The sequence below is a fragment of the Phalaenopsis equestris genome, unplaced genomic scaffold, assembly GCF_001263595.1.
Source record: "Phalaenopsis equestris unplaced genomic scaffold, ASM126359v1 Scaffold000002, whole genome shotgun sequence".
Taxonomy (NCBI): domain Eukaryota; kingdom Viridiplantae; phylum Streptophyta; class Magnoliopsida; order Asparagales; family Orchidaceae; genus Phalaenopsis; species Phalaenopsis equestris.
In genome coordinates, this window is record NW_018164444.1 from 24,975,166 (window position 1) to 24,995,308 (window position 20,143).

The window sequence follows — 20,143 nt, forward strand, 5'->3', positions numbered from 1 at the left end:
TTGTAATTGTTGACTTACAAAAAAGGTCGGTCAATCGCTCTAAGTCACCTTAGACAATAATCATGTCACCTTCTCATACGAATTTTATTGATACATTATAGGTCGAGATGATGACGTTTATAGAAATTCCTGTATTAATAAGGATACTATTAATTTTAGAATTGGTGATAGGGTCGTGACCATGATGAAGTCCTTATAGGGGGTTGCATTTTATAAGGCAAGTCCAATTTTGTGACGATTTTCAATGGATGTTGTGCAGCTCACCATTGGGGCAATGTCTCTATACACAATTCCTCGAGAAGAGCCTCTTTAAGCCTCTTTAGTGAGAGTCTTTGACTTTATCTCCACCAGGAATAACGGGGACGATAGTAGTGATGTGGATTTCTTAAGCATATGCATGAATTTTCATTAAGGTCTCCTTCTATTGGAGCCTTTTCCTACCTCTAGGTTATCATTGTAGGTGTCATAATCTCCTTCAAATTTTCAGGCTTCATTAACTCCCTGATCAAGTTCTAAAGATAGAGACACTCCTTCATGCCATGCTCATGATCTTTGTTATAGATATGGTAAATTTTTCGGGTCCTCGATACATCCTCTTAGATCCTTTCATTAGAGTGGGCTTCTAAAAGTGCTATTATTATGAATTTCTACTATGACTTCTGTTATCAAGACTCTTAGTGGAGTCTAATGGAGGTATTATTTGAGTCAAAGGGGGAGGGTGAGATCTTCTCTCTAAGTGGCAATCAGTATGCCTCTCTTGATAATAAACTCACCCTTCTAAGAGACAAAATCCTCTCTCCTATGTGTGAGTTCTCTCCTAGTTAGATTGATGATGTCGGTTCTTGAGCTTGTGTCAGGTTGCTGGTCGTTGGGGGCGATTCGTCCTCCGTTGGACTTCCCAAAAGTTTCTCTTCAAGGGGTGCTTTTATTAATGCAATGGTCCTGACATGAAAGGTGATTTATTATTTTTGGTTGATATATGATTGTTAGTGATCTCCAATAATTCAATTAATATTTTTAGGCATTGCAGGTCAAGCACGTAATGAAAAGGGACTTCCCCTAACCCCTGAGCTAGGGCAACATGGGCAACAATGGGTTCCAGTTCACATACATTGAACATCTCATTCTTGAGATGGTTCACAAAAGCGTGCATGATTTTTCCATGCCCCCAACACTCTAGATTTGTCCCTTTTGTTGTCCACTTCTGGACTAGTCCCTACGGGAACTTGCATAGTGTAAAAAGTTCAAAATTCATTTGTGCCTTGCTGATCTCAGTAGCTATTTTTGGTTGAATAAATACATAAATACCTAGCAATTGGTTGGTATGTATGTAAATGCCCTTAAAATTTATAGTTCAGTTCTAATGTGGCTAATATTGCTTAATAATAGCTAGTTTTAATTAAAAAAATATAATAGTAAAATTATTATTAAAAAGTAAAATATTTTTGTAAGAACTTTAAAAGTAAATTAAATAGGTTATGATAGCATGATTTGTTTTCCATCATAATGATATTAGAAAAAAAAGGAACACTTGATAATTTTAAGTAAATAGCATTCGTCTGAAATAATTAATTAAAATGAAATTTTATAGTTGAAAATTTATTATATATATTGACGTAATTTTATGTTTGTTAAATGTAGTGGCTAAATGTTTTGATATTTTATCATAAAAATTACGACAAATTTATTTAATATTTCTATGTTGTGTATAAAATTTCAACAAATTGGTTCATAAATTTATATTTTTCTAAGAAAAATATTGTGTATTTTCATAAATTTATTAATCTTTAGCAGTTCCTATATTGATTGTATAACTTTTTTATCATTTTCTTTGATTTCATGACATTTATCCTCAATATTCATTTATTGTTTGCAAATTATTCATTATTATTTAAAGAGGAAGTTTTTGCACCAATTTTAGTGCGAAGATGAAAGTATGATTTAGCATGCTTTTATTGATTGAAATAATTGATAATATATATGATTAATTTTGAATCATTATATCTTGGTAAGTGACAAGTGTATGAAAAGTTTGCATGGCATTATTTTGAAGCAAGTCTAATAAATTCTAAGACCAATTTGGATACAACTTATAATAAAATATCCTAATATAATTTTCATTCAATCTTTAACCTCATCCTAACAACAACAACAACAACAACAAGCCTTTATCCCATTAAGTGGGTTCATCTAAAAGAATCCTTTTTCTCCATTGTGTCCTATTGAGTGTCATATTTTCATTTAATTTTAATAGATTAAGATCATTTTCTATGCAATACGCCCAATTCTTTATTCTCATCCTAACAAAAAAATAATAATAATTAAAAGCAAAGTTAAGGTGGCTATAACAAAAAAAATTACTAATAAAAAATATTAACATTTATGTAATGATATAAGAGAATGGTCAAAATATTTTGAACAAATTATTTGTCATAGTGCTTGTTAAATCCTGTTCAATCCTTAAATCACACCCAAGCAATATAACACAAGGAACAAGTGAGAGCAAAGGACAGAAAGGGAAATTGTGAAATTGAACAATCTTATTGTGAAATTGGACTTTTAACAATGTCTGTGCAATGCCTTTTCCTTTTATTTATTTTTTATGAAAATCTGACTTGATAGCATTCATAACAAAATCTTCAAAAAAAAAAAAATTGAAGAGAGTTAATGTGTAGAGGGAATGTTCAAAATTAAACTTGATTTTTTCTTATATGAAATTGGGCGTTAATTGAGTCCATAATCTAGAATGGTCTTTGAAAAACACTAGAAACTCATCATAAAAGAAACTTTTAGAGGATTCTAGAGGGATATTTTAAAAAGTATCTAGAAAAATTCAAGATATTTAATTAATGAATTGATCCACCTCAAAATAACATGTTTTTAGTGCATATTTTATAAGCATTTTTATGTACATTTTTTATGATATTACTTAAAAGAAAGGTATTTTGCATGTTTTTGGTTTCAGGTACATGAAATTAATATTTAGAGAAAATGAGAAAAAAATGGAGCAAAAATGATGATTTTTGTATGGCGCTGTAGTGTCACCCCTTGACACCATAGTGTCACCGTCGAGCGAGAAGGGCACTATAGTGTCCCAGATTGACGCTATAGCGCCAGTAACTACCTTTCTAGAAAATACATTGAATTTGCCCAAAATTCGAAGGGGTGATTGAAGCAACCCTTGGTTATTTTTTGTTTTCTATTTAATGAGAAGGAATTGACCAAATTTAGAGACCTTTTGGAGCCTCAAAACTTCAATTGGGCAGCACTAGTGAGTTAGATTTTTTATATTTTGTGTTCAAGTATAAGTGTGAGTGTGTTTTAGTGTGAAGAAGTTTGAAGATTGCTTAAAGGAAACTCCAGAAGTTTGCTTGGGCAAAATACATAAGATACTTTGTATTTGTGTTTGAGTTTTTTTTGTAAGACTTAGATTTCAATGCAAATGTTTTGTTTTTGTTTAATCTCCATGCATTCTGAATAGTTTCCTTTCTTTCTTCTTTCATAAGGGACTTAATCTTGTGGAATGAGAATGATTTAAAATTTATGTTCACTCTTTAAAATTGTGATGGTATTTTTAACGAATCTTTATTTACTTTACAAATTGACCACTTGTGAGTTTAAAACCCGTTGAGAAAAATAATGACCTAGGAGGGCTATGAATGTATCCAACTAGTGTATACCACATTTCATTTTAGGTAGAGCCATTGTGATCACCTAAGGGGGAGTGCAAATAAATAGGGAGATAAGTTTTGATGGGCGTATAATTGGTTAGATCTAGAGTGACAGGCTAGATTCTTATCAGTTTGACTTAAGGTTTAGAATCCTAACGCTGGGATTCAGTCATTACGATAGCATAGGCTAGGGGCATCCAGAGGTGAGAGACTATATAACACTGATGTGGAGTCGAGATATTAATGAATCGGCCTTAAGTTAGCTAATGTTCTTTGCAAGCACCAGGAGAGGGTAAAGAATAATGTATGCTTCTATTTGTCACAATATCTTAATTTTGTCTTAAATCATTTGAATCCTACATAGATTAAATTCTCCTCGCAAGGAGAAAGGTTTTTCATAATTATAATTTGCTAAACTTTTACAGTTAGTGGTTACTTTCTTTTTAGCTCTTTTAGTAGTAACGTTCGGTAAGCAAATCATTTTAAATCTTTTATCTTTTTAATTTGCAAATAAAATAGAATTTCTATAAGTTTATTTTAAGAGTTACCGCATTCCTCGTGGAATTGATACTATATGTATACTTGTGTAGTACTCCTAGTGTAAAAATTTATTATATATTTTATAAATCATTGCAAATGTTCACACTAGCCGCTAGATATAAATTGAGATATATTTTCTGGCATAATTAAGGAGATTAAAAATACGCTTAAGTGCGGGTTGGGTCAATGACTTATGTAGAAGAGCATTCTAGAGAGTCAATAGTAGATACAAGTTTGAAATGTGTTGGCACAAACCTAATAGTAGTGTCACTAATATGAATATGTGTGTTGTGTTTAATTTTATATCAAGAAGAAAATAGAGTGAAAAAAGCAACTCTTTCAAGTTGTGTTCCTCTTCTTTCTCAGCATTCCTCCTACCTTAATAGTTTTAATTTTATTTCCAACAAAGCGGTATTAGAGTCATAATAAGCATCTTTCTAAAGAGATAACGATCGAGCAACGATATGATTTCCTTTCAAGTTTCAATGCTATAAAATAATAACTATAAAAATTAGAGAATTAAGATGAATGTCCCTCATTGAGAGCAAGATGTATGTGAGATGGTAGAGAAAGGTTACATTGAGCCCCAAGATGAGTCAAATTTATTCCAAACACAAAAGAAAGAGAGACAAGATAGCTATATATGTAATCTATGAAGGACTAGATGATGATGCTCTTAAAAAGATTTCTAATGTGAAGTCTATTAAAGAGGCATGGGAGAAGCTCTAGACATCTTATAAAGGAGCGGAGCAAGTCAAGAAGGTGTGTCTCTAAATATTAAGAAGTGAGTTTGAAGCCTTCTATATGAGAAAAGTTGAACTCGTCTCCAACTATTTTATTAGATTTTTAACAGTTTTTAATCAATTAAAAATAAATGAGGAAAATAAAAGAAGATGTAAGAATTATGGAGAAAATTCTTTAATCTTTTGATCCAATGTTTGATTATATTGTGGCCATCACTGAAAAAACTAAAGACATGAAGACTATTACAATCAAGCAACCTCTGGGTTTTTTTGCAAGTATATTAAGAAAAGAAAAAAAAAGAAGGGATTAAAAAATAATCTTTAAGATGCAACTTATTTCAACTATGGCAAAGAGCATTGATTATGATAAAATTCAACATGGAAAAGGTTGTTTTCGAGGAAAAGGTCGTGATCATGAATGTGGACAAGATTGGAGTTCCAGCAATGACAAAGCAACAAAATCAATTTTGGACGAAGACAAAAATCAATAAGAGCGCATGGAAGAGGAAAATCAAGATTAAAATACAATAAGTCTCAAGTAATGTGTTATAACTACCAAAAATTTGGTCACTACACTATAGAATGTAGGACTCCCTACAATAATAAAGTTAATAAGAAGGCAAGTTATCTATAAGAAAGAAGTCAACAAGATGATACTTTGCTTCTGACGTATAATAAGAATGAAAAAGAAGATAATATGTGGTATTTGGATAATGTTGCAAGCAACCATATGTGTGAAAGAAAAAAAATATGTTCGTGAAACTTGATGAGTCAGTGGGTGGCAATGTGTCATTTGAAAATAAGTCCAAGGTTGTGGTAAAAGTCAAAGGAAATATTCTTATCTAGGTGAAAAACGAAAAACACCAATTTATTTTTAATATTTATTATGTGTTGAATATGAAAAATAATATCTTAAGTCTACTTTTGTAGTTCTTAAAATAGATTATGATATTCATTTAAAAGGCAATAACCATTTTATAATAAACAATATGAACAAACTAATTTTGAAGATACCAATGTCAAGAAATAGAATGTTATTGATCAACATTCAAAATGATATTGTCAAGCATCTCTAAGCGTGCCCTACTACAAAGATCCATATTAACTTTGACATCTTTAGTTTGGGTATCTTAAATTTGGAGGATTAGATCTATTATGAAAGAATAAAATGATGAGAGACATGCCTTGCATCAATAACCCCAACAAGATATGTGAAGGCCGCTTGCTAGGGAAGCAATTCAGGAAGAATTTTTCAAATAAGTCAAATTCGAGAACACAGTAGCCACCTGAGCTCATGTATACAGATGCGTGTAGTCCAATCAAGCAAAGCTCTTTTGATAAGAGTAATTATTCTCTTCTTTTCATATATGAATTTTCAAGAAAAACTTGGGTATATTTTTTGAAGAAAAAATCGGTGGTCTTTAGAGTATCCAAGAAGTTCAAAGTTTTGGTGGAGAAAGAAAGTAGCATTGAGTTCAAAGAAATAAGATCTGATTGAGCAAGTGAGTTCATTCCAAATGAATTTCAAAATTTTTGTGAATCCCATTGAATATGTTAACCATTGATTACCTCAAGATGAGACTAGTGGAGGTCTAGGACATCCTGGACTTAGATTACCTCAACGATTACCTCAAGATCCATAAAAAAAAAGTATAACAAAAAGAAGGAATTAAACTATTTTTAAGATGGCTTGGAGTATGCTTAAGGCTTAGAGGATGCCTAACGAGTTTTGGACTAAAGCTGTTGCGTGTGTGGTTTACTTATCCAATCAATCTCCAATAAGAAGTGTGTATGAAATGATACTGCAAGAAGCATGAAGTGGAAGGAAGCTCGGCATCTCCCATTAAATGGTGAGAGACCTGCCTTGCATCACCCCAACCAGATATGTGAAGTTTGCTTGCTAGAGAAGAAATTTAGGAAGAATTTTTCAAATAAGTCAATTTTGAGGGTACAATAGCCACTTGAGCTCCTATACGAGTGTGTGTAGTCTAATCAAGCAAAGTATATGTGCATGTATCATATGAGCAACAAAGTAAACTAGATGATTAAAGTTAGAAGTTTAATTTCATCATTTATGACTCCAATTTGAAAGACTATAAGTTGTACAATCCAAAACCTAAAAAAATAATTATGAGTCATAATTTTATAATAAATGAAGTAGGAGAATGAATTTAGAACCCACTTGATGAGAACTACAATTTATTTATATATTTTGAGAATGAAGAAGTAGAGAAAGCAATGATGAAGCAAAAAAGGGAGGATCTTACTACACCACCAACGTCATGTACTCAATAGCATTAATGATCTCCACCATCTTCAACATGTTTAAGCAAAAGGGTAGTTATAGAAATTTATGAGATAATCTCACTCTCTTTTGCCTTTTTGCTAATTGTGATATCATGAATTTTCAAGAAGTCATGCAAAGCAAGAAGTGGAAGGATGTAATGGATGCAAAAATCATGGTGATTGAGAAAAAATGATGCTTGGAAGCTAGTTGTACTTCCAAATGTAAACAAAGCAATTGATGTAAAGTGGATGTACAAGCAAAGAAAAAAATGCCGAAGGAAAGTCAAAAAGTACAAAATAAGATTGGTGGCAAAATTAAAGAAAAAAATGTTAATATATCTTGGTATAAAATATATCAAGACTATATTGAAAATTATTGGATTAACTTTGAGATAAGTGCCATATGTATGAAAAAATTGCATTGCACTATTTTAAAGCAAATCTAATAAATTTCAAACTGATTTTCATACAATTTATTATATAAGATAAGTGCAATATGTACGAAAAATGTGCATTGCACTATTTTGTTGCCAATCTAATAAATTTCAAACTGATTTTCATACAATTTATTATATAAGATAAGTTCCACATGTATGAAAAATTTGCACTGCACTACTTTAAAGCCAATCTAATAAATTTCAAACTGATTTTCATACAATTTATTATATAATATGCTAATATAATTTGTATTCAATCATTAATCTCATCTAACAAACAAAATACCCTTAAAATATCCATTAAATTTTTTTCCTAATAAAAATAACTAGCATCTTTGTAATGATATAAAAAAAGGCTCAAAATATTTTGAATAAATTATTTGCGATGCTACTTTAATCCCATTTTTTGCTTGCATCACACCTAAGGAATATAATATAATAAGGATAGACAACGAGGGAGAGAAGGAAAAGAGGGACCTTTCATGCTCGACCCTTCATATTCGATCTTCCGTACTCGACTCTTGATACTTGGCCCGCTAGTACTCAATATTGGGCACTCGACCGATCGTTGCCCAAAGGTCTAGCACTACAAATTCATTCCTTAGTTGTCCATTTTTGGACTCATCCCTTTGTTGGGCTTGAACTAGCTAAGAAAGGCCAAAAACCATTCGTTCTTCGTTGATCTGATTAGTTGTCTTTGGTTGTGTATTGTTTTAAAAATTGTTTGATTTCATTAAAATAAATATTACTATATGCTGAAAAATTCATGATAATAAAAAAATGTATTGCCTTGGCATCATATAAAAATTGAGCACATCAAAATAAGATAAATCAAGACCTCTTAAGTGAGGCAATGGATTTTAATATGAAAATACACACACACACACACACATATATTATCATAGTTTATATTATAGGTTACAAATGAAGACTTCCTATGAAATTAGAAAATTCACTAATACAAGATAGTAGATATGAACTGTGAAGGAAAGATTCCATATTACAAGTTGAAGCAACTTCAAGACATTTGGAAAAATCTTTAAGAGATCATTAATAATCTATTTGGTTTTTCTCATTAGAGGGTAGACCAAAGATAAAAAAAGTTAAATATAAGCCTTATTATCAATGTCAAAAGTTAGTGTTGGTCGTGATAGAAGGTGCTGTCCAAGTTGATGGAGGCAAATGAAAAGTGTGTACGTTTTAGTTTTAGTTTTAGTCAACTAGGAGCACCAAACAACTTTATTGGTGATCAAATGCATCAATGTTACTAGCCACAATGATGGTAGATGTTGTTGTCGATATCAAGAACATTCATTGATCTTGCCGATAATTGTGCACATCAAAATTAGCAAGTGCTAGTTTTAAAGTTAACGACATGCATCATCATTAGTATTGCTAGCAATGACAGGTGATACATTTCACAAATGCACTTTCATGCCAATAATTTGCAATCTTATTAGCAATATAGTTCGTTAATATTATTAGTGAAGTCAGGCAACTTAGTTAACATACATTAACATTAGAGTAAATCGAGTGCATGCATTACCCCTAATTAACAATGATGAGCATCGACATTGTTGTTGACAACTTGCGACAAAGTTGCTTATAGTCAAAATTGATGTCAACATCATATATCAGTTTTATTGGCAATGCATTTGTTAATAATATTGGTGAAAATGTTTGATGAAGTTGGCAAACATCAACTTTGAAGTCCATAACATGTATTAATCTTATTTTGTAGATAAAAGTAGGCAAAGTAATCAATGAGAATTTGCATTGATGTAAAAAATGTACATCAATATTATTGGCGGTGGTATACATCAATACTGTTGACATAAAGAGCGACAAAGTTGGCCAACATTGATGTTGGTGTTAACGACGTGTTAGCTTCATTAATGATAACTTAATGATAACGTGCATCAAAGTCATTGATAATAGTGGGCGACAAAGTTGGAAGATAGTGGTTAGCCAATAATAGGTGGGGATGGTCTAGCCGTTGTGATTGATTGATGATGGTTAGACTACGGTGATCAAATGATAATAGCTGAACGCGGGATCAAATGAGTGTGGTTAGTAAATAATTTAGTAACAGTGTTCTAGCAATACCAGTTGCTAGCGATAATTGTTGATGTTGAGCATCAGGTAGCTCTTTAGTTTTCATATACCTAAGATCTCTCCAAATTCAATGTTATTTCATGTAGAGAATGAATTTCTATTTATCATCTTTTGTAGTGACATTTTGATAATTTTAAACAAAAATCTCAAAATACTCTATTTAATAACTAATTCTTGTAATTACAAATTATTATTATAGCATCTAAAGACATTAATAATTTCAGTCAAATGACATTGATAATTTATTCCTTTGTTGATTGGTGCAAAAATATAAAACCATTGAAGTTTTAAATAGTGTAAAACTTGGTCCTTTTGAAATCTCAAAAGGACTAAGTTTTATACTTTTGGAATATCTTTCTCATACCAAAAGGACCAAGTTTTATACTATTCTTGCTATATTATTTTGTAGTTATATTTTCTTATTATTTTTCAAAGATTTATATGATGAGAAATAAATTCTTATAACTAAATATACTAAAATGTGATGTTTATAAAGAAATGATTGTTCAATTATTTTTAATAAATAAACCTTTTGCATTAAATTTTAAGAAATCAACATTCACAAAAATATTCTATAACAATTTTTAGCCAAAATAAGAGTCAGTTTGATGTTTGATGTTTGATGTAGCTTTTAACTATTTTATTTTTAAGGCCACCAATACATTATTGTAATTTTTTTTTTTCGAGAAATACTATATTGAGAAGCCTTTTAACATTATCTTTTGAGGCAATTCTTCGGCTTCTTTTCAAGAAACAATCATATTCAGTAAATCTGGTTTTTCGAGTTCGCCGAACGCAATGTTTCAAATATGATCTGAAACGGTGAAAATTTATTGCTCTTACTATGCAACGTTCGAAGATGTTCTGACAACACTTATGTGCCAAAGCAAAATTTTTTCTTGGCAGCAGCGTTCCGTGCAACCAAGCAAAAGTTCAACACGTTCTCAAACAAAGTCTAAGTCTGTCTACAATTACTTCTCTTTTTCAAAAGTTTCTAACAATGCGTCGTTGCTATAGAAAATTATTGTTTGATTTTTTTTAAAAAATTAATATTTATAATAAGCATGTTAACTTCACAAAAAATAAATTTTTTTATTACATCAAGCACTTTTATAAAAATTACGGACACTTAATGTATGTATATAACAACTATTACAATTTTTAAATATTTATTTTCTTAACATTAACCCTGCAGTTTCTTCAGATATCCATAGAATTAAGTAGCAAAACTCTTACAATTTTTAAATCATTATTTTCTTTACAGTAACCCTACAATTATCAGATAAATCCATTGGAATTGAGTGGTAGATCTGCAAATACATATAAATTGGGTGCTATGGATGTAAATATTTCTTTATATAAATCTGCAACCGCTTCAAGGAGGAGGTAGGCTTTTAAGAGTATCTCACGGTGCGTCACGGGATTCTTAAAATCAAAGAGCCGGGGAATAAGAGCTGGGGAACACAGAGCTCAAAGGTAGGTTTCCGTTCTTCACAATGGAGGATTCTTCGCGAATGCCTTTATTCTGCCCTTTGGATTCTATATTTTTACTTTTTTCAGATATGATTGTTCTCCTTTTCGCAAAAGTGCAGCAGTTTTTTAGTTTTTTTTTTCTTAATTTATTTCTGCAATGCGCTTTGGTTTAACTGAGATCTCTTCTAATTCTTTTCTTTTTCGTCTTCTTTTAATTTCGCTGTTAAACACTTACATTTTTTAATCTGGATTTGTTCTTGATTTTTCTTGATTTCTATGGCTTTATCCAATGTGGTTTGCAGTCTTGGACCGAAGTCAATGGTGATTTTGCCTCAATTTTCACTAGCATGTTTCATTTCTTACTTAATTTTTTGTAGATTAGCTTAGGATTTCTCATGATTTGAGATTAAATTAGTTGGCACATGTTAGCTAATTTTATTTAATTAATCCACTCTATTTGGTTAGAGTTGATGAATTGCATCTTTCTTCTGCTGAGTAGAAAAATTATACACGTCTCTAATATTAAACAGAAGTGTGTGAACTTTAAAGCAGGTTTTGGTTGTTACGAACAGTTTGATTAGCTGATCTGTAGAAGGTTATTTCTGTTAATTTCAGAATCATAGGTACATTAAAGAAGACTTTATTATGTTTTGGCTTGTATATATATATATATATTCATTGAACAATTCATATTTCCTTTTAGCGACATAATTGGCTTTTTGTCTAACAAATTGGAAAATAACTTGCGCAGTGCTTTTTTTTTTCTAAGATGTGTAAATATAAACTCAAATATTATGATTAAGAACACACTTGAAAACATATGATAATCTGGCATGAAATAGAAACAGAAAACAAAAGAATCAAGATATGAAGCGCAAATGCTGATAATTTTCTTGAGTAAATAACATCTTTTATGCAGAATTTCATGGAATCTTTTGCTGCCAAAATATAGCACTTTGCGGCCCATGTGATCTTCATGATCATGGGAGATTCCAACATGGGAGCATTTGAGGCACGATTCCCCACTGGCTTGGGTTTACTCCACTAAGTTATTTGACCGGGGGACCCAGCTTGCCTTTATTCTCTTCATTTTGTGACTTGATTTTTGGGAAATACACGTAAACAATGCAAACATTTAGAGCAAAAAATAAAAAATAAAAAAAAAACAAAAACAAAAACAAAAACAAAAACATAGAAAATGAAGATTAGTGCAAAAAAAAAAAAAAAGCTCATGAATTTTGTTTAGGTTCACTGAATTAAAAAATGCCACTACTGGTTTCAGTCTGATTGTGGAGAATCATATCAACAATTTCTCATAGATACATAAGATGATGCCTCTTCTATCTCTGTCATCCAAAAAGTACACTAAAGTACTCAAAATACCCTTAATAAAATTATCATAAATTTATGAGGCTTTTGATCCCTAGACTTTTAGGGGGGGCTCTTTGTTCTCCTTCCAAACATCGTGACAATCTTATTGTGACCTTCGACAAAGTTATTGAGTGCCTTTTGCTTTTTTTATTTTGGGCGAAAATCAGGCTTGATAACATTAGGAAAAAAAGTTTCACAAAAAAAAAGACTTGAAGAAAGTTAAAGTGTATAGAGAGTGTGTTGACAATTAAACTTGATTTTATCTCATATGAAATTGGGTTTTAATTGAGCCCATAATCTAGAACAATCATCGAAAAGTTCTAGAAACTCATTCTAAAAGAAAGTTTTAGAGGATTCTAGAAATATTTTCAAAAGAGTGTCTAGAAAAATTTAGGATATGTAACTAATGAATTATATAGAAGAGTATTCTAGAGAGTCAATAGTAGACATATGATTGAAATATGCTGGCACTATTCTAATGGCAGTGTCACTAATATAAATAGGTGTGATGTATTTAAGTTTGTATCAAGAAGAAAGAAGAGTGAAATAAAAGTGACCCCTTCAAGCTGTGTTCCTCTTCTTTCTTAGCATTCCTCCTATCCTAAATGTTTTAATTTTATTTTCAATAAAGTGGCATCAAAACCATAATAAAGTTCTTTCTAGTGAGATGACGATCGCACAATGGTATGATATCCTTTCAAGTTCCTTCTCTCTACAATAGCAACTATAACAATTAGAGCGTCAAGATGAAGGTTCTTCTTGGAGAGCAAGATGTATGTGAGATGGTAGAGAAATGCTACATCGAGCGACAAGATGAGTCAATCTATTCCAAACTCAAAATGATTGTTTAAGAAATTAGATGATGCCAGAACTAGTAGAAAAAATAATGGAAACGTAAAAAAAAAATATTGATAATGAATTAGGGGTTACAATACAAGGCAACAATACAGAACATAAACAACACAAGAAAACTCTTCTAAATGTATCCCAATGGATGGTAGAGGTCGATTAGAGGGATAGGGATGATTGGAAAGGATGACGACAGCCACGGGAGGCGGGTGGCAGTGAAGGGAAGGTGTAGAAAACAAGCAGGGGATAGGTGGGTCGGTAACGGGCAGTGGAGTGGCTTGAAGGAGTTTGGAAAGTGGCCAGAAGGTTGGACAACAATAATAACGTGTAGAAAAGAAGATGACAAGGTGTTTGTTGGTGACAGAGGAGAGTTCAGTGGATGAGAAGTGGGAACGAGAAGGTTTAGGTAAGGTAAAAGGGAATAATACAATCATTACGTCGGAGAGGATACAACCGGAGTACTACCACCTCCTCGGATACAACCGAAGTACTACCACCTCCTCGGATACAACCCACAAGAAGGAAAGAACTCCACATAGGAATCTAAGAACAAACACAACCAAAACTGCCTCCTACATATAGGGGACAAAAATTTATAAACGGTCATTGGACGGAGGAAACTTCTACATAAAGGCAGAGAGTGGGAAAGCAAGAAGAATCTATAAAAACCCTACTCAAACAAATATAGGTGAGGCAGACTAGCGAAGCGACTCCTTGGATCACGAGAGTTTGCAATTTGCCTCCCTCCATTACGTGGGATTATGATCTTGTTCCGTCAATTGTTCCTGTGAAGCTTCGCGGGTTGTCTAGCTCGCGGGATGGAAGCACCCCATTTCGGGTCACATTCAGCACCCGCAGTAGACGGCTTGTTTAGCTCTTATGTCAGTCTCTCGTAGTTGGGGGAGCTTTGACTTCATAGGTCGAAGCTTCCGTTTCGTCGTCAGTCACCCCTAGATCTCACTGATGACTGCACTATCTCTCATGGTACCTGAGGGTCTTCTCTCATGAACAAGCAAACATCCACCTTAATCTTATCTTTTAGGGCTATGTGCCCCACACATACTACTAAATTTTCCTAAAGCAGGTGGTTCAGTTTGTGTGCCATGAGAGTGGCCTGAGCCCTCCCGGTTGTGGTGGAGTTGGCGATACGACATCGACTGTAAGGTCTTGAAATCTTATTCTTCATATTTTACCCATGTTAGGAGTCAGTATCCCGGTCCACTCATTCTGTGTCACCACTAAATCTAGTTCCACTGAAACTACTCTATTGATAAGGGATCCTGTGACCCAAGGCTCCGTTGAAGAAAGGACGGTGATGCGCTTGCCGTTCTTGGTAAAAAAATATGTGTTTCTATATCCGTCGTGCTGAGTACTTCAGTCAAACTGTCATGGCCATCCCAATAAAAGATGACAAAAATCCATGAGAACCACGTCACACTACACTTGGTCCTATAGTTGGCCTCCAATTGAAAACTCTACCAAGCATCTTCAGTCGATCTTGAACCGATTCTCCTTCAGTCACGTAAGTAAATATGGTTGAGAATGCCTTTTGAGTCACAAGTCTCAATCTCTTTGCCATTTGTATCGATGTCACGTTCTTGCTGCTTCCGTCATCAATGATTACACTGCATACATTTTCGTTCACTGTGCAGCGAGTGCAGAATATGTTGTGGTAAAGCCACTGCAAATCCTTCGTGTCCTCAATCTGCAGAATCCATCGAATCATGGTGCTTCTTCGTTTGGTGGGAGTTGATACACCTCATCCTGTTCCTCAACTTTCTTCTTGTCCTTTATCTCTTCTATGGTGCCTTGATCTGTGAGTGTGAATACCCTGCTCATGGAGCAGCTGGAGGCTATGTGGCTGGGTCGTGGCATCAGTAGCACTTCCTAGCTGGTACCGTGTTGGAGGAGTTACCCTTCTTCTGTTTCTTCTCGCTTTGATCCGTAGTGTCATTCCCTTTTCTGGGCTTGCTTGTGTCTTCTGGGTTACTTTTGTGTAGTGTCATTCCCTTGTCTGGGCTTGCTTGTGTCTTCTGGGTTACTTTTGTCGGTTGTTGGTAACTATAGCTGAATACCTGTCTGAAGGTTGCTGCTTGAAGGATAATTGTTGCCTTTCCACTTTTAAGACTAATGTTTGAACATCTCCCAACATCCAGTAAGGTTGCAGTTGCACCACATTGCTAATGACAGACTTCAGTCCCCCAAGATATCACACTAATGTATGCTCTTCCAGCTCTATCATTTCGCACTTTAGGTGCAAGTGATCGAATTGGGCTATGAATTCCTCCACTGAAAGGTTCTCCTATTGTAAGTGGTGGAGTTTCAGAAACATATCCTAACGATAGTGGGGTGGGAGTTACTTTTTCTGTATTGTCTTCTTCATCTTCTCCCACTTAGTTATCTTCTCACAGCTTTCTTTTCTCCTTTGTCTCTGTAGATTTTCCCACTGTAAGGAGGCATTCTTCTTTAGTTTAATGACAACTAGCTTGACTCGTTTGTCCTCTAGTACATCTTTATATCAAAAAATTCGCTCAAATGATTGCAGCCAGTCAATAAAATCATCGGGATCCGTACCTCCCTCAAATTCGGGGAGGTCCATCTTGATGCCAAAGTCCCACTGACCTCCAATAAGGTACCTCTTCTCTCAGGCTCCTTTGATATTGTATACCAAAACGACGTGGTCGATATTCCTCTTCATCGTGATCTTCCCTATGGAACGAATTCATCTCTCGTCCTTGTATTCTCTTTGACTATCTCGATCAATGATCGAAGGTAATCTTTTCCTAGTTCCCAAAATCCAACTCGGCTATTCTTCATTGCAGATGACGAATTTCTTATTGGATCTCTTTCTGAGTAGAGCCTGATGTTTCTCTATGTAGTGGCATGATTAGGGTTGAGGATTGGAAGGAAAGAAATGGGTGGATGTAGCTTGGTGTGGCGGATGCTACAAACCCTAGGATAGGATTAGGGTTGGACTAGCTCTGATACCAAATGATACCAGAACTAGTAGGAAAAATGGTGAAAACATAAAAACAAACTTTTATTAACAGAAAAATAAGAGTTACAACACAATACAACAATGCAGGACATAGATGACATAAGCAAACACTCCTAAATGTATCCGAATAAGTGATGAATGTCAGCTAGAGGGATAGAGATGATTGGAAGGGATGATGACAACCACTGAAGGTGGGTGGTAGCAAAGGGAAGGTGTGGAACTATAGGGTTAGCAAGTAGGGAGGGTTGTAGGTGGTCGACAGCGGGCAGTGGGGTGTCTGAGAGGAGTTTGGAAGGAGGTTGGAAGGTTGGACGAGAGTAATAACCTGAAAGGGGATGACAGGGTGTTGGTGACGGAGGGAGAGTTCGGTGGTTGAGAAGTGGGGAAAAGAAGGTTTGGGGAAGTTAGAAGGGAACGATACAATCACCATCTCAGAGAGGATATAATCAGAGCACCACCACCTCCTTGGATATAGCCCACAATTGCGGAAAGAACTCCACATAGGAATCTGACAATAAATACAACCAAAAACTGCCTCCTACACACAGGAAAAAACTATTTATATACTTTTGTTGGATGGAGGAAACTTCTATATAAAGGAAGAGAGTGGAAGACAAGAAGAATTCAAAAAAACTCTACCCAAACGAAAATAGGTGAGGCGGACTAGCGAAGCAGCTCCCTGGATTTTGAGAGTTCATGATCCGCCTCCCTCCGCGCGGGATCGCAATCATGTCCCACCATTTTTCTGCGAAGCTTCGGCGGTCGTCTGGCCCGCGGGATGGAAGCGCCCCTTTTCGGGGCACATTTAACGCCTGCACTCGAGCGCTGATTCAGCGCTTATGAGGCAGAGAGATAAGAAGTCTATCTATCTAATCTAACAATGATTAGATGATGACGCTGTTGAGAAGATTTCTGATGCGGAGCTAAGGAGGCATTGGAGAAGCTTTAGACCTCTTGTAATGGAGTGGGGCAAGTCAATAAGGTGCGTCTTGGAATATTAAGAGGTAAGTTTGAAGCCTTACATATGAAAGAAGTCGAACTCATACTTAGTTTCTAATCAACTAAAAAGAACTGAGGAAAAGCTAGAAGATGTAACAATTATGGAGAAAATTCTTTGATTTTTAGATCCACTATTGGATTATTCTGTTGCCATTGTTTAAGAGACCAAATTCTTGACGACTATAATACTTGAGCAGCCCTTGGGTTTTTCACAAGCCTGTGAAGAAAAAAAAAGAAGGGATCACGGAATAACTCCTGAAGATGCAGCTTAATTTAACGAAGGAAGAGAGCATTGATTATGACTAAAGTCAACAAAGAAAAGGTCGTGGTCGAGGAGAAGGTCGGGTCTAGGAGAAGGCCGGGTTCGAGGACAAGGCCGTGGTCATGAATGCGGACGAGATTGGAGTTCCAACAATGACAAAAATAATATCAATTTTGAACAAAGAGGAAGAACAACAAGTGGGCGTGGAAGAAGAAAATGAAGATCAAGATACAAGTCCCAAGTGATGTGTTGTAACTGTCAAAAGTTTGGTCACTATGCTACAGAATGTAGAATTCCCAACAATAATAAAGTTGAAGAGAAGACAAATTATATAAAAGAGAGAAGTCAACAAGATGAATGCTACAGACATATAATAAGAATGAAAAAGGACAAGATAACACATGGTATTCGGATAACAAAGAAAGCAAGTATATGTGTGAAAGAAATGACATGTTTGTGGAGCTTGGTGAGTTGGCGAGTGGCAATGTGTCCTTAGGAGATGAGTCCAAGATAACGATGAAAGGCAAATGTAATATCCTTATTTGGTTGAAGAATATAAAGTATCAATTTATTTCAAACATTTATTATGTGTCGAATATGAAGAATAATATCTTAAGTCTTTGTTGGCTCTCAGAAAAAGGTTATGATATTCATTTGAAAGACAATAAACTTTCTATATAGACAATATGAACAACTTAATTGCAAAGATACCAATTTTAAGAAATAGAATGTTTTTGCCTCAATATTCAAAATGATATTGTCAAGTGTCTCAAAGCCCTACTGCAAAGATCCATCTTGACTATGACTTCTTCAGTGTGAGCATTTTAATTTTGGAGCATTTGAGCTATTATGAAAGAAGAAAATGGTGAGAGGCCTGCTATGCATCAATCAGGCCAACCAAATATGTGAAGGCTTCTTGCTCAGGAAGCAATTCAGGAAGAACTTTTCAAAGAAGTCAAATTTGAGAGTACAATAACCACATGAGCTCATACATACAGATGTGTGTGGTCCAATTAAGTTAATTTCTCTTGATAAAAATAATTATTTTCTTCTTTTTATATATGATATTTCAACAAAAAAAATTGGTATATTTTTTGAAGCGAAAGTCAGTGATCTTTGAAGTATTCAAGAGTTCAAAGCTTTGGTCGAGAAAGAAAGCAAAATTGAGGTCATGAGATCTGATGGAGGAGGCGTGTTCACTCTAAAGGAGTTTCAAAAATGTTGTGAAGCCAATAGAATACGTCAAACGTTGATTGCCTCAAGATCCCCTCAACAAAATGGTATAGCAAAAATAAAGAATCAAACTATTCTTAATATGGGTTGCATTATGCTTAAGAGTTAGAGGATGTCTAAGGTGTTTGGGCTGAAGTTGTTGCATGTGCGGTTTACTTGTCCAATCGATCTCCAATAAGAAGGGCATGGGGTATGACACTGCAAGAAGCGTGGAGTGGAAGGAAGCCCGGTATCCCCCATTTAAGAGTATTTGAAAAAGCATAGTCTATGTGCATCGTATCCGATGAGTAATAATGTAAGCTAGATGATAAAAGTGAGAAATTTATTTTCATCTGTTATGGTTCCAACTCGAAAGACTACAAGTTGTACAATCTAAATAATGGGAAAATAATGATGTTGTATTTGATGAAGAAGAGAAATGGGTTTGGGACCCACATGATGAGGACTACAACTTCATTTCATACATTGAGAATGAAGAAGTGGAGCACCCAATGATGATGCAAAAAAGAGCGGAGCTTGCTACACCACCAACTGCATGTACTCAAAAGCACTCATCATCTTCACCATCTTCAAGTACATGTTCAAGCAAAAGTGTACCACACTTCAGAAGTTTATAGGAAATTTATGAGAAAACCATAATTAAGATAATCTTACTCTCTTTTTCCTTTTTCTAATTTCGAGACTATAAAGTTTCAAGAAGTCGTGCAAAGTATAAAAGTGGAAGGATGCCATGGATGAAGAAATAAAGGTGATTGAGAAGAACCATGCTTGGGAGCTAGTTGCACTTCCAAAAGAGTAGAAGTCAATTGACGTGAAGTGGGTGTATAAGCAAATAAAAAGGTCAAAGAAAAAGTTGAGAATAGGGGTATTGAGTTGTGTGGGCGTGTCGGTGGGGTTGGAGGCGCAACGCGACGACGCGGCGAGCCGTTCACGAACAAAGAGTTGTTTTGACAGCCCTAATCAGGTAGCAATAAAATGTTAAAGATTGGGGCAAGATTTAAAAATTATTGTTTATATTAAAACATCATTTGAATCTAATTTAATAATTTTTATTTTATTTTCTTAATTAATACTTATAATTGCTTATAAATCTTTATAGTCTTGTAGTCAATTAAGTTTTTTAAAAATATTGCTCATAAAAGAGATATATATATATATATATATAT

General features: G+C 34.2%; 1 protein-coding gene across 4 annotated transcripts in view; it reads left to right on the plus strand.

Moving 5' to 3' along the window:
- The first annotated feature begins 11,187 nt into the window (after positions 1 to 11,187).
- LOC110022214 (calcineurin B-like protein 7) overlaps positions 11,188 to 20,143 on the plus strand; it is a 51,638-nt gene continuing 42,682 nt past the window's right edge. For 3 of the 4 annotated variants that reach the window (XM_020721068.1, XM_020721044.1, XM_020721053.1), the window contains exon 1: positions 11,188 to 11,268. The gene's annotated coding sequence lies outside the window, so the exon portion shown is untranslated. The remainder of the gene's footprint in view (positions 11,269 to 20,143) is intronic. The other variant, XM_020721061.1, reaches the window with a different exon arrangement.